General features: G+C 36.7%; 1 protein-coding gene and 1 long non-coding RNA gene across 11 annotated transcripts in view; both read left to right on the top strand.

Moving 5' to 3' along the window:
* Positions 1–14,586, top strand: part of Magi2 (membrane associated guanylate kinase, WW and PDZ domain containing 2) — a 1,438,220-nt gene that overhangs the window by 46,336 nt on the left and 1,377,298 nt on the right. The gene's annotated exons all lie outside the window — the stretch shown is intronic.
* LOC128098741 (uncharacterized) lies at positions 1,396–13,774 on the top strand. Its single transcript, XR_008214317.1, has 2 exons — positions 1,396–2,253; positions 3,850–13,774. It is a non-coding gene; the product is annotated as an uncharacterized LOC128098741 (long non-coding RNA).

Here is a 14,586-nt window from a genome sequence, read left to right as displayed (position 1 = left end):
AGAGATCCGCCTGGCTCTGCCTCCCAAGTGCTGGGATTAAAGGTGTGTGCCACCACTGCCCGGCCTGGAGAGCACCTTTTATGTAGGAAACCATGGGACTGAGATCAGCCATGCCAGCTGCTGAGCAGGTGCTTCTGCTCTTCAGCATCCCCATTGCTTATGCACTTGGAAGTAAACACTAACACCATCACCGTATGTGGATCTAGTGCCCTTAATCTGCATGTCCATGGATGGTGTTGCCTCTTTACCTCCTTCTTTCACTCTCTGTAGTTATCTGTAACCTTCCTAACACAGCCTATATTCAAAGATAATAATAATAATTCACATTTTTTAAGATTACAACTCCTACAACTTAGCATGACCAGGTTTTCAGCTTTCATAATGTGTAAATACACTGTGATTTAAATAAACACTGAATATGATCTAATTAACCACCAGAGATCATTGAAAAACTACAGAAAATTACTAGACTTTCTTCTGTACATACTTAGTGTGTAAATGTTATCATTTAAAAATTGAACAATAACTGGCACCTCCCAAACAATTACACGTATGTTTAATTATTTATTTGCCATGCTTTTATAATTGTGATTTGGAGTCAATGTCAGGGTTTTTTTTTTTTTTTTTAACGTGGGAATGTCTAATAATGTCTAATAAATCAGAAATTTAAGTTTATTTTCACTCTCTGAAGACTTTTATCATTGTTACCATTTCCTTTATGGAAATTGAAATGCTAAGTATATGACTAAATTGGCCTGGGGCTTATAGGGAGATGATAAAGCCTGTAAGTGTCACACTTCCATGCTAAGTGGTTAAGACTGACAGTTCCTTGTGCCCTGGCTACTCCATGCTGTATTAGCCATAACAGGAAAGATCTGTGGTGACATGTAACCCTTTTTAACACTTGCCTCAGGATATTACCCACTGTGAAAAGGCTTTTTTAAACTCTTGTTCATTTCATACTGAAATAATCCACTTTATTCATGTCCTCAAGCTCATGTTTGTATAGCAGTGGTTGTTTTAATAACATTCCAAGGTTCAAAAATGGAGAGTTGTGGTAGCAGTCACTTTGATGTAAAGAAAAGAAAATGGGGAAAAAACAACGAAAAAAGAAAATTTCAAGGTTAAATCTCTAAACATTTTGATTACTGCCTCTCTCTGAGAATATTACTTAATCTTTGGGACCTCTACTAAACTCCCTGGTCACTACTATGAAGTGATCATTTTAATTATTGATATGAGTACACCTGAATGATATATTGTTAGCTGTGCAAAACTGGGTATGTTTTAGTCAGGCTTCTCTCCTAACACAGTTTTCTTGTATTCTATAGATTATTCTTCAGTGTTTGAATTTGAAATATTAATGTCTCATCATGCGCCAAAGGTGTGTGTAGTGAAGTGTGTCTTTGTGTTAATCCTGGGTCACTCTATTAGTGTGCTTTTTCATCCTGTGCAACTTGGGAGTCATTTATTAACACCATCTTCTAAATCACTTTTTTTTTTTGCAACATACCCTTAACACTATCATCTGATATTCTTCCCAAGGACTAAATCTCCAGATCTGAGATGGAGAGTTTGAAGGAAGTGCCAAGTGTTCTGTCCTCTTGCCTGCGTCACACAACCTGCCATTAATCTGCTTCCCACTGGCTCTGGGCTCTTACTTGTTTCTCCAGGGCAATTTTTATGACCCTACATTTTTCTGACCTCATTATTCCTCTGATGTACACATTACTCTCTCTTTTATTCCTAATTCTTTGGAGATAAAAATCTCTCCAGTCATTTATCTTTCCCTCATGGAGACTTTAGGATTGATTGCATCCCACCTCAGGTCTCTGGCTGCCCCGTCACATTTCTAACACACCAAGTCACCACTTCTTTCCTAGAAAGCCCGCTGTTGACCTTCTTTGCCAACTTTGATTACTTACTTTCTGTTCAGTATTTTGTCCTATACATTTTGTGATGGGCTGTAATTTATTAAAACCTCATTACCAAATTTTACTTATGAAAATAACATCCTAAAATATATTTTAGTAAGTAGTTAAAAATGTTTGAATAAATTATGTTTTCTCAGAGATACCCTGAGAAAGATAGATGGATGGACGGTGCTCCTGATTGTCTCCTTTTCACAGTGTGCAAAACATTCAGGTGGAGAAAAGCCCAGCTGTAAAATCAAGGTTTCCAGACCAGGCTATTTCTATTTATAGCACTGAAAATGGGACATGATACTAGCTATTTCAGAAAAGCCATTCCAAGGTGAATAATTTATGTGGGAAAAACTTTAAAGGCTTAATTATGTAAATATTATTCAAGTACTAAGTTTTACAACAGCACATTTTTTATTTACTCTTCATGGTTTAGATTGGCAATAGAATTTCAAAAGTTTGATATTAAAAACATTCAAGCTTAGGAACAAAGACTTTCATGTAAATTCTATATTGAAGATATAGCTGCAAGCCCAAAGTTGTAGGTTGTTGTCTCTATATATTTTAAAATATAATTTATAACATACTGTTCTTAAAAGAAATCTGTTTGCATTTTAGAGATTTTTTTGAGAGTTTTCTGTTTAAGCATTTTTGTGGTCATAGTTAGTATTTTTTAAATCAGTGTATGAGTGTGTGAGTGTGTGTGTGTGTGTGTGTGTGTGTGTGTGTGTGTATGGTGGGCGTGTTTATTGAGGGATGACGTCAGGTATTACTCCTTGCCATCCACTTTGAGATGGTATCTTCTTTTGTTGCCACTATTACATGCACAAGGCTACCTGTCCAACAGGCTTTAAGGGATTCTCTTGTCTCTCCTTCAGTCTTGCTGGAGAAGCCCCGAGATTACAGATGTTCATGGCTACATCCGGTTTTATGTGGGTTCTGGGAATTTGAACTCAGGGCATCATTCTTGTATGGCAAGGACCTTACCAACTGAGCATCTCCCCAGCTCTACTAGTAGTTTTTGATTGAATTTCTTTCAAATGCCCAAACTGCATTTTAGCAAAAGAATTTGCCCTTAAAACTAAGCAAAAATTTCATAAAATATAAAAAAATTAGCAGTCCAGCAGTCCTTATCGACACATACTCCTATAGAGAGAAGAAAACTGAGACCAGAAATGTGAAGTTGCCATTCCCACCAACACAGAAGCCTCAGTGAACAAGTTCATGAGGTCCTAGGGAATGGAATTTTCAGCAGTAACTCTTGCTTGTAGATCATACCATTGGGGTGTAAAAACCCCTTGGAAGCCACAAATACAAATGTTTAAAGTTGAGACTTGGGATGGATTGATTGTAGATGAAGAAATATTATAGATTCCAGTAGTATATGGACCACCAGCTGATCTAGAATTATGGCCATATGGATTGCTTATTAATGTAGCACTGAGACTCAAGTGCAGCCACAGGGTTTGTCTTTACTCACAAGTTGTCAGTTTGAGTTGGCATGCATATGATATCAGGTCTAGGCTGACAAATAAGAACTTCACTATGATTCAATTTTGTTTTGTACTATAGTTACATTTTTAAATGCACAAAAATTATTATGATTGTCTTTTTATTATTACTTTATAGCATATAAGTGATACATACTTATTTTTCCATTTTTATGACCCATTTTTTAAGCCAAGAAGTTATTTGGTGCATTGCACCATAAGGAAGGGCATCATGGAAAATTAGAGGAACATACACATTTTAGAAAGTTTGTTTTAACATTTGGTTTCTTGCTTTTTCTATCCCCTGCCTCTGCACATCAGTTCTAACTTTTAAGGGTGTTCTCATCAAATTAAATGACTAATTTAATTTTTAACTGTGTTTTGAACCATAAGTTATAGAAAAGGCTGGATAATTTTGATTTTTGTTTTCTTCACAGATGTTCACCAAGTTATACAAATATAGACTGATATTTTCTCAATAAGGACAGATGAATTCAAGGACAAATATATATGAGATCTTACTTAAAGCAGAAAATGTCAACCATGGAAGAAGGAGAGCTGATTATCATGCCTTTGCCAGGAACAGTAGCTATGAATCACAGAACCTATTAACTTGAACTCTCACAACCTCCTTGTCAACTTCCCAGGCTATGAAGAAATCCTCTTCTAACATGACTTGCACTTAGCAATGCTCCCAGTCCCTGTTCTGTTACTGCTGCTGCTGAAAACCAAGCAAACACTGGTCCTGTCTTGGTGACTCTAATTGTTCTAATGTACAAGTGAAGAAGGAACCACTTTCTTGTAATTTGCCATCTTGTGGATTGAGTTCAATGTTTTATTGAAATCATTTTGGAAGTAACACCTATGCCCCATTGTAGACCTTCACACTTTAAACATAATGTCTTTATAGTGGGTAAAGTGGCTCAGTGCATAATGTGCTTGCTGTGTAAGTATGAGAGCTGGAGTTTAGAATGCTGGCACTTATATAAAAACCCAGGCAGGTGTATGAGCCACCTGTGTTCTCAGCAGTCAGAGGTGGAAACGAATTCATTCCCAGACAAGCCTAGTGGCAAGACTGAGAATAAGCAAGTTCTGGGTTAAGAAGGAGACCCTGGCATAATTCATAAAGTACAGAATGATCTAGAAGTCATCCTGTATCAACCATCAGCCTCAGTGTGTATATACACAACAACACAGGTGTGAGAATGTGCATAAACACACACTTGCATGCACACCACAAACATAAGTAAAATGTTTCATATTGCACATGTCTTATCTGGCTACACAATCTTGCTATCCTCTATTCTCGGCATACTCTCTTCTTTGTAAACTGCCCGTCCTTATTCAAAAGTGCTGACAAATATAGATGAACTTCACCTGTAAAATAAGTATTATCTAGAAATAAATTGAAAAACATAAACTTTCCAAGCTTGCTCTTTAATAGAGATTTTACAGCTAATTTGTAAGTCCCTATGATATTGGAGTTCTTCATTATCCTTTCATGAGACTGCTTGTGTAGTCAGCTACATAGGACAGAAAATCTGTAGCTGCATAGAAACAGCGCGGGATCTTCTGAGTTATTCTCAAATGTCATCAATTGCAAAGGGCTCTATTTCTTTCAGTTATGATTACAAGGAGACTATTGCTCCACAGCGGAGCCCCCCCTAGAGGGTAATGGCACGTGTTTTTTATCAGTGCAAAGGCTGTTGTAGGCTGCCAAACATATTAGAACAGTAAACCATCGAGGAAAAGACATTTTCTTTGACCCCGTTTACTTAAGTGATTTATCTAAACTTCAGACTTTAGTGTCTGAAATTACTCCTGATATTGAATCTGTTTTTTTTTTTTTTTTTAATTTGTTTCAAGTCCCATGGAGCTCATTTAAGTTCAGGGTACCCATTGACCTACAGGCTTAGGTACAGTGGTGATCTCAGTACAGGTGTAAGACTGTGGAGAGTGGAGGGAAAAATGGAACGAGCCACAGTGAAAACAAAGACATTGGGCTAGAAATTGAGACTTTTGTTTTGAAAGGTGAAACATCCAGTACCAAGGTGGTTTTGATAAGGATTACTGCTTTTGTTTTGTTTGTTTTTGTTTTGTTTTGTTTTGTATTTATTAACCATGGAATCATGAAATCCGGCCACTACTGTCTGAAAGCTCTGAAGCTCTGTTCTTTTTTAAAATTTTGTTTTGTTTGTTTCATAATTAATATTCTTATTTGTATTTATATGTATATATATATATATATATATATATATTAGTATTTCTCTTTTTAGTTTTCCTTTTAGAGGGATGCTACAAGGGTGAAGGGCAGATACGGAGATAATAGGAAATGAGTGAGATTGGGGTGCATGATGTGAAATTTCCAAAGAATCAGTTAAAAAAAGTTATGTTAAAAAAATAAAGTCCTGGGTGGGGTTGTTAAGTTTTCATATGCTGAGGTTAAAAAATGGAGTTTACTGCTATTTGGGTAAAAAGACATTTGATGTAGATGAATCCTATTGCCTTTTCTCCTGCCTTGACCCCTATCCTTCACATTGCCTGGGCAGAGGAGCCAGTAGATACTATAAGTCTAAATAGTTAAAGCTCCAAGTCAGTTATACATGATCTGATTACATAAGATTTGGCTCCTGTCTTACCAAGCACCGATTTACACTGAGTAGGATGGCCAGGGGAAATGTAGGGATTTGTGAAACCTTAGGTTTGATTCTGAGGGTAACTAGACCCCTACTTCTCACCCATAGCCTATTCTTTTTCTTCTCTTAGCTTTACAGCATTCAGTGCATGAAGAGACTTTCGTGCACTTTGTGCGCATGTCTTGCTGCATGACAAATCTCCAGAAATAACTGAACACCTGCAAAAAAAAAATGTTCCTGTTAGTCTTTCTTGGCCTGGGGGCATGCTTATGAGCACTGTGATTCCCCACAGGAGGATGCACTTTAAAAATCACCTTGGAAATAATATCAGGGCTATTTGATCCAGCAATTTGGGAGAGCCAGCACCCAGAAAATAGTATAGAGAGAGGAAGATGGACTTTAGATAAGGTTCCTCATAGGACTCTTTGAGGGGGTTGGGAAAGAGGAAGAACAGTGATGAATTTAGGGTAAGAGCCCATGTCTTAGTCAGGTGCTATGAGATTCTTTGTAATACATTTTTCCCAGAATATGAAATTGTTTCTAGGAATTGTATAAATATGTGTGATGAAGACAAGAGATGGCATTGTAGTTTCTGAAAAGGAAAATGTATTATTCATAGAACTGAAAGAGAATATTAGAGACAAGATTAATGGAAAAGTCTTCAAATAGCCTCAAACAAATGATACCCAACTGAGGTTATGGATATACCATTGACTGTGATTTGATCATTATTTAATGTATACATGTATTGCAATATCACATTCTACCCACAAATGTATACAACCACTAGATTTCAATTAGACATAAAAATTATTCTTTTAAAAGCATTTGGATAGAGATGGAACAAGCCTGTTCTTTCTTCTTCTTCCTGAGCAACATTTCCTGTTAATGAAGAGAAACGTGGCCATACGAAAACCTATCATTGTAAAAACTAGTAATGAAGCTCAGAATTGCCATGTCCTTGTCAGGCATCATTTTTCTGGCCGCTGAGGTCATAGGACAAGGCTGTGAGGCTGGCTGAAAGCAGGTGGCTATAATTAATTCTTCTGGTAAATATTAACATTTTCATCTCTCTGAGCAGGAGGGTTAAGGAGAGCGTTTCTCCATTCTTTCATTGGCCCTTAAAAATGGCTCTGGCATCCTGTTACCAGATGCCAGCAGATGCCAGTGTGCTGCAGGGTTCCAGTATCATTGCTGTGGGTGTCCTCAGTAGGAATTGGTAGTGTATGGCACCAGTGCCCCACTGCTGCTCCTGTTTTACAGAATGCAATCATCTCTGTCACCTTCAACATGGACCTGTCAGACTGACATGGAATGCTTTTCATATTTGAAAATAAATTCTCTTTAAAGTCTCAATAGTTAGTTTAAAAATTGGCTCAATTAAGCGTAAGATGATGGTTCTGTGTGCCTGGGAAGCAGAAAGCAAGTGTAGATTCTAAATTTTCAGTTTTGGCAAACAGAGTGCTGAATGTGGCAGAGTTTCAAAATGTTTATTGGAAATAAAATATGAACTGAACTGAAAACTATCCTTTCTGGAAAGCATTCATAAAAATTTGACTTTGGTTGTGTATTTGCACCTAAAATATGTATTTGTACACTTTCTCTATAAACCGTTTTTAATTGTAGTTAAAGAATTACTCTTGAACTAGTGAGTTTTAAACAAAAAGAAAGTTTAAAGGTGGTGCCTTAAGTTGTCAACATTCCTGCTGTGTTTCCATACCATCTCTGAGAGTATTAATAAAATTAGAAAAGTATCACTTGCATGTTATTCATTAAATGTTCATAAAACAGGCCCAGAATCACCTTTCCCTTCTCTTGTTGAGATAGACTATCACTATGTAGCTAAGGCTGGCCTCAAATCCATCCTCCTGCCTCAACCTCCTTGCTGAGATTTCAAGCATGTTCCACCAATCCAAACTAAACAAACCTATAAATAAAACCTACATGAAAACATCCTCTATGGAAGTCCCAGGGGTTTAGGGTTTAGCTATGTCCAGCATGGGATATCTGAGGGGAAAAATAAATCTGCGTACACTATGCTCTTATGTCTGTTAACTTTATTCCTCTAGGACAAAATTTTATCAATTCAGCTATAGCTCCACCAGACATTCAAGGCAGGAGTAACTCTAGACATACCAAGCTCTATATCCATCTACTTTATTTCTCTGGGATGAAATCCTGTCTCCATAACTACAGTTCCATCCAGCTCATAGTCTTGCTATCGACTAAACTCCAATGCTTTCAGCCTCACCTCTGTATCCTCTTTCTCCATCTCTGCTACGCTCTACTCCTGGCACTCAGAAAACTCTACCCCAAATCTGCTTGCCCTCTATGGAACCTCTGTCATCCTCTCTTCTCTCTTGCCATGCCATTCTGTTTCTACAGAAAAATGCCTGCCCTTTCTTTCCCTGGGCACATGGTTCTCTGCCTCCTCAGGAATGTTGTTCTACCTTCCACCTTGATATGTAAAAACCTCTTTTGTTCTCAGTCAATTGCTCTGATGAGCAGCTAGGCCTCAAGGCGAGGAGATGGTCTGAGCTTCATTTGCACAAGAAGCAAAGCTATGTCTCCAGCCAGCTTGTCTCCTAGGCTCAGTAGGGGGGCAGGAGGGAGAATAGTAACCTAGAAGTTCAGCAAGTCTGGAAATATTTGGCCACGCAGGAATTTCATAGTAGAAGACAGCTGGAATATTAAAGGCTGGATAACACCAAATATTCATAATAAATGGCTTGCCTTTTGACAGACCCTTGGCCAGCCAAAGTATAGCTTTAATACACAACTGAATCTCTATAATATATTCTTGCGGCCCGCAAGAATCCTCTAAATAAATATGATAGAGCTATCTTCAGTCAATAATGAGTAACATTGTATGATATTGAGGTCACTTCACTCTATCTAGGCTTCCTTTTCCTCATTTATAAATGTGGAAAACAATATTGTCTCATTGGTTTGGCATGAGCATTTAATCAGATATGTGACAAATATATATGTATATATATATATGCATACGTACATATCTATGTGTATACACACACACACACACACACACACACACACACACACACACACACACACATACACTCACTTCACAATGACTTTTGAAACACACAGCTAGGAACTGAAAGTCCCCTGCTTCTGATCCTAAGTTTTCATTGGCAAACATGGGAAAGTTGAGACAGATGATGTCATTTTTTTTTCTGGTATTTCTGTAACCTTGTTTTCATTTTCAAAATGGGGGGATGCTAAAAAATATTCATGAGTTCATAGTTGGTAATTTTGTTATTAGTTATTTCATTAAAACAGTATTAGAATTCAAGGACAGTGTTTGGAACATAGAAGGAATTTAGAGAGCACAGATTCAGAGTGTTTCCCAAGACCATGTGTGTGCTAGTCTTAGTCCTCTTAGGACGTCAGCCATTTATTGTTTTTTTGGTTTTCCTGCTTACATGATACCCTATCATATGCATCATGCCATGATGCATGGCCTCAGAAACAGCCCAGAGGCAGTGGTGCCAGCCACCTATGCACTAGACTGTCTGTAACTGTGTGCTAACATAAAATTTTACTCCTTTGGATTGACTCAAGTATTTTGTTATAATAACAGAAATCAGAATAACACTAGTGATATACTTAATACAGTGTTGTTCAAGGATAGCAAAAGTTGCTTAGAATTTTATAAAATACTATGTTAGATTTCACTTGTATCTTGATGATCATAATATTTGAATCCATGAGTATTGAATTTTTCGTTAATCTAATTTTTTCTTATAACTAAGTCCATTCTTTTCAGGGTGTGGGGGTACTTGGTAAAGCTAAGACATACCTCAATTGGATAAAGCTAAGTCATTTTAAAAAGATTTTGTACTAGTAAGGAATACTGTTCACTACTCCTTTCCTCATTTCTTAACTTGTTTGTTTGTTTGTTTTTGTTTTTGTTACAAAGTCTCAGGATGTTTAGAGTAGAATAACAGTGCTGTGGTAATGCGAGGGTTTACATTTTAGCATTTTGAGGTATTCTAACCTTATTTGGGGTCCATCCTTATGCTTCATGCTTTATCCCTACAGCTAACCTGGTATCTAATGAACTCTAAAAGACTGAGGGCCAATGAATTAAGTGCTAACTTAATACATACTTAGCAAGCAATACACAACCATGTTGGCAACACTTAACATCTGCCTGGAAAAATTTTCAAGTTATTCATTGAGAAAATTTTTCTGTGACCCCATACAGGTAAGAGGGTCTGGTAAAGCAGCACAGCTGACTTGTGCCTGCGTTAACCACGCCTTTCCCGAAGTGACAGAGAACGATTGTACCAGGTGTGTCTACACAGGACTCAGGGCTCTGTGAGAATGTGTTCTCACTCACAAGCACTATCCATATTTGGAAGGGCTGAACACGTTGTATTCATTTGTGAGGAATAATACAAATAATCCCTACTTGTGTATAATTAATATCCTCGGCATTTGATCTAGAGATACAGGATTTAAGGAAGGGGTATGAAGTAGGTCAAATATATTCACCACTGCTCCTGTGTGCATCCATAGCCGATTCAAGGACTGGCCCCTCCCATCAGTAAACATGACTACTGTAATGGAGGCAGGCACATAGGATGGTTTCATCTGTGTCTGCATAGTTGCTCATAGAATGTGCACTCGCGTACTGCAGTGACTATGTCATTTTTGCAAAATCATTTTATCTGAGATTATGCAATTACTTGAATCCAGAAAAACAAGCATGTTTAAAATCACTAGGAATTAAGACACATATCCTGACAAGGAAAAAAGAGCAGCTGGAAACTCATCCTAGAATGCGATTTTAATCACGGAGTTTTCATTTAGGGAAGTATGTAATAAAGCCACGAGGCAAAGATTTTATTCTGCTGCTGCCTTGCCACAGGCCCAAAGACACACATCTATCTACCCGTCCCTTGAGTGTACGTTAACTGTCAGCTCTAAATGACTTGCCTTAGCAGATAACTTTTATAACTGCAAAGTCAGCACTGTGGTCTTGTTCATAAAAATAAATTAGAATGATTCTTCTTCAAAGTGTGATTGGCTTTCTTGTTCTGAAGTGTGAATTTTCCTAAGCACACATCCATTGAATGTGCATGTGAGTCTTTGTTTTCTGTATGCTCACAACTGAGTCTTCAAACATGGCTTTACTAAATCAGGCATACTCTACACTTTAGGAAAATCGGTGCCCTGTGTTTCTTCAGTTTGTCCATTTTTTGATAGCCTTCTTCCTATTTCTCTTACATCTATTTGTTTATTGAATAGAAGCATAGCTTTGGAAAAAAGGAAATAATGGAGAGAAATAGGTTATAATGAGATTGACAAATACTAATTCATAGTTCCTATTCTTCCTGATATGTTCACTACACACATATTTTCCTATTTTTCCTTATTGATAGAATAAATAGTATTGAAACACTTTTATAAGTTTTGAATGCACAAAAAAAGGAATGCTAATGAAAACGCATACTGTATTATTAGGTTAACAGATGTGCAGTGTCAACACCCGTATATAGAAGTGGAAGTTTGATGAGGAATCTTTGCCTGGTTGATTTTCAGATACATGCTTAATATTGTGGCAACTTTCATCCTGAGATGCGTTAGAACTTACTAGAGCACAAAAGAAGCATACCTTTGGCACATGTTAAGGTATTTATAGAAATTTCTAAATCTTACACCACATTGTAACTAACCAATTACTCAAAAGATACAAGGGGAGGATCCATTGTACAAAGAGGAATCTTCTAGAAGCATCCATTTGTATTATAGCTTTTGTGTTCTATGTCTTGGATGCGTATTTCCAATAGTATAGTAACTAAACTTAATCTCTACACAGCCATAGGCGACTCTCTGTACTTTTGGGTCAGTTATGCATCTGATCCTGCCACCTGCTGTGATGTAAACCCAGACCCAAGCCTCCTGCCCGCACAGCAATGATAAATTCTAGCGAATAGGAGGAGAGGACAGACTCATGGGTTCCTGACAGGGTAGTAAAAAACAGAAAGATAGAAAGCAGATTGTGTGTGTATGTATGTTAAACAATAATAATTTTAAAAGAAGCCATAAACCTGTAGGGGCCACACACCAGAGGAATGGCAAGGGCATATTTAGCCCCCAAATGATATATAGTACTAATATATGAGGTTCTCAAGAAAATGAAAAGAATAATATTAAAACTGTATAAGTTCTTCCATTTAACTTTATGTATAACATTATTCAATAGAAATTTGAAAATTTATATTAATTTTTTTCTGAGTACAGTTAAAAAATAAGTAATTGAACCTTACAATGTTGACTATTTTAGGTTTCTTAGAAAAAGCTGACATGGATGCTGAGGCAGAACCAATTAGAAAATATTCATTAAGATGTGTTTTTTATTAAAATACATGTTGTCGTCTATGGGTCCTGTTTTTGTCTATGTTGTTTTATGGTGTTTTTTCACTTGTTGTAGTTTGCTTAAAATACTTTGTCCTTTGAGTCAACAAAAAAGTTCAGGAAAGAAAAAAAAATAGCAACTCTGATATTTTTTAACCATTTCAGTGAGGGAACAGGAAGCTCAAAGATGAACTTGATAACTGTTTATTGATAGTAAACAAAGTCTCAGTTTCTAAGGATGCTACAAGGGGCTTCTGTTAGTGTGGAAGGAATTGGAATTTAGGAGAATGACTTTCTGTCCATATGCATTAATCATTGATGGAAAACAGAAGCGCAGAGGACTCAGTCACAACCTGCAGTGTTCAATTACATTTGGTTGCTTTATGTCAGGGTATCATAGGCCATAGTGACATTGGCAGATTTGAGATTTGTTTTAGGACATGCTTCTCAAAAATGTCATGAGCCATAGAACACTAGAAGGTCACACCCTTCTTTTCAGCCATGAAAATCTAGACCTGAAGAGAAAGAATGAAGGAACAAAGGGGTGGAAACTGAACACAAACCAAATCAGCTCTGGGAAGTGCTCTGCCTTATCCTCAGAAAAACCTTGCTAGGCTCTCATGCATATTATCTGCTTAGAGTCAATACTGCTTAATCATTAAATAGCAACTTTAAATACATAGCCTTACCCCTAGTGATAAGTAATGGTTAGGTTAAAGTTTTTTTTTTTTTTTTTTTTTACAACTGGAGTATTATAGTTCTGTTTAGGCTTTTTGGGAAAGAAAATATTTGAATCCCCATAGCCCATGGTGAAGTAATTTTTCTGTATCAAGGCTGTGCATTATGGCCATGCCTAGTTTGCTGTTATGGTCCTTATGTCCCTTTTTAAAAGCAGCACAATTTCCAAAATTCAAGTAGTGACACACACATGAAGGAGTCTTATGTATTCAAGAGACTAGATACAAACAAAATTTAAAAGCTCATGGATGGAAATGTGTGAGAACAATTATATCTTCCTTCAATAGGGAGACATAAGCATCAAAATAAAGATCTGGGAGAAGTTCAAATTTGATTATCTAAAAATTGAAATTACTTTATAAAATAAAATATAATAAATGACAGCCTGATATAAGATATTCTCCTTTATGTTCTAATTATCAAAGCATTGTGTAAATATATATGTATATATGAACTTTGGCTTTGTATACAAACATGAGTACTCTTCATATGCATGCATACCATACCAAAAGCACTGTAAAAAGTATAATTTTAAAGTTATTAAATAATAAAGAGTTAATTGTTGGTAATGGAAAAATAGAATAAAATCTATGTTGTCTAATGCTGGTGATATTTTATTTTATTTCAAGCAGTAGTGATAATCAAACATAATCTTGTTCATGCTATACAAAGTGTGTGTGTGTGTGTGTGTGTGTGTGTGTGTGTGTGTGTGTGTGTATGTGTGTGTGTGTACATGTGCATGTGTATGCATTAAAAACAAAATTAGTGGGATAAGATAGTATAGATCTTGCAGAGCCAGCAGTTTTATTTACATATTTCATAGAGATATAAAGAAATAATTTTATTTTACCCTTTAATTTCTGCCTCTTTAAAATTCTTACTCTTTATAAAGGACATTTTAAACACTAACCTTCAAGGAGTTTCATTTAGTAAATGTGATCTTTCAGGTCGATGCTATCAGTTTTAAGAAGCATAATATATGAGTCATGAGAATATTTCCATGAATAATAAGTCTTTTTAAAGTAATCTCCATTAGGCCTTAAACCAGTCAGGGTATTTGTTCCAAATTCTGCTCGTGACTTTTGAACCCTCTACACCAGAGAATTTTGCTTTTTCTCCACCATGTTTTTCCAATGCATAGAAAAACTTAAGCTTTTAGCTGGATAATAAAGATTAGCTTCCATTTCCCCACTAGATGGTATATGGCCACCAGGAGTATCATGTGATGGCAGGAAGCCTGTTTTCCTTCCACAGAAAACATTTCAGTGTCTAGAACCTTGCCTGGGCATGAAGACACTGCTTTGAAATGTGTTGCCTGTGTCCATCTCCTGCTTCTCTCTCTAGGCATGGTCACCAAGCAATCACCTCACTCCTAGGTGTTTCAAGGCCTCATCTCTTCTATGGGTCTTCCTA

Source organism: Peromyscus californicus, unplaced genomic scaffold (genome assembly GCF_007827085.1).
Source record: "Peromyscus californicus insignis strain IS unplaced genomic scaffold, ASM782708v3 Scaffold_6__1_contigs__length_162567912, whole genome shotgun sequence".
NCBI classification, from domain to species: Eukaryota; Metazoa; Chordata; class Mammalia; order Rodentia; family Cricetidae; genus Peromyscus; species Peromyscus californicus.
The sequence above is the reverse complement of the archived record's forward strand: the minus strand, read 5'-3'. Positions and strand labels throughout refer to the sequence as shown.